Genomic DNA, 1316 nt, shown 5'->3' on the forward strand with positions numbered 1-1316 from the left:
ATGTAATTTTGATGTAATTTGCCTCAAGATGTAATTTTTTTCTGCTGTGTAGTACTCTATTGTGTAAATGTACCACATTTTCCTTATCCATACTTTGGTCAAGGGTCATTTAGGTTGTTTCCAGATTCTAGCTAGGGCAAACAATGTCTTGAGAAATGTTGTTTACTAATTTTCTGAGAAATCACTATATTGAAATAGAAAGTGATTGTGCCAGTTTGCACTCCCACCAGCCATGCAGGAGTGTTCCCTTTGTCCCACATCCTCTCCTGCATAAGTTGTCATCAGTGTTTTTTATTCTGGCCCTTCTTAGAGGACTCCAGCCTTTTCTTAAGAATGTACTCTGGGATCCAGAAGCAGGACAGCTCACACTCCTCTAACCAGAAAAGAGAAGGTTGGAGCCTTCTATTTCCTTTTCTGACTGAACAGGGACTACACCACATCAGTTTACCCTTGTGGTCCCATATCAGCACCAGGCATCCAAATAGCTTTCTCTAGACAATGATGCTATTTTTCCTTTATCTTCCATATGAGGAGAAGTCATCAAATCCCCATTTATTAATAGAGGATGGCTTCATGTGTTGCCCAGGGCTTTAGTGGCAGTGTTTGCTTACATTTCAAAGTAATAGAGCCATTTATTTCCTTTATAGCTGCCCAGCAATTTTAGGCAACATTTTTATAGCTCTCCTTTGAGAAGACACTAGAGCTTCCATTCAGCATATAACAGGACTCTGGAAAGCAGACAGCCTCTCTCATGGTGATCGTGAGAAAAATCTATGATTTTGATAGATTCAATTTTTTTTCATTTTCATTTTTCTCTATTTTGCTAAAATAAAACTAAGTCTTGGGGCTTGCAAGATGGCTTCTTGTTTAAGAACACTTGTTATTCTTGTAGAAGACACATGTGTACTGTCTCAACTACTTGTACCTCTAGTTTTAGGGAATGTGATGTTCTTTTCTGGTCTCCTCAGGCACCAGACATGTATGCACATGCATATGATGCAGTACATATATAAAATCAAAATACTCAAACACATGAAATTGAAATAAATGAATATTTTAAAAAAATATCTAGATGGTATCAGAACATTTTTTTGGAATATGGCAACTACAGAGGAAAATGCTTCCAAGAAAATAGAGGGAATCTTCCTGATTTGGTTTAGTTAACAAGAGAAGATAGAAATTAGAATGGGAATCAATAAGCTTGCCCCCTTCGCTGCATTTCCTCTAAATGGATTTCTCAGTGACATGTGTGCGTGTGATTGTGCGTGCATGCGTGTGCATTTGCTATATATTCACTTGGATATCTAGGTGTGTTC

This window comes from Alexandromys fortis, unplaced genomic scaffold, assembly GCF_014885135.2.
Source record: "Alexandromys fortis isolate MF-2015 unplaced genomic scaffold, M_Fortis_MF-2015_v1.1 scaffold_96, whole genome shotgun sequence".
Lineage (NCBI taxonomy): Eukaryota > Metazoa > Chordata > Mammalia > Rodentia > Cricetidae > Alexandromys > Alexandromys fortis.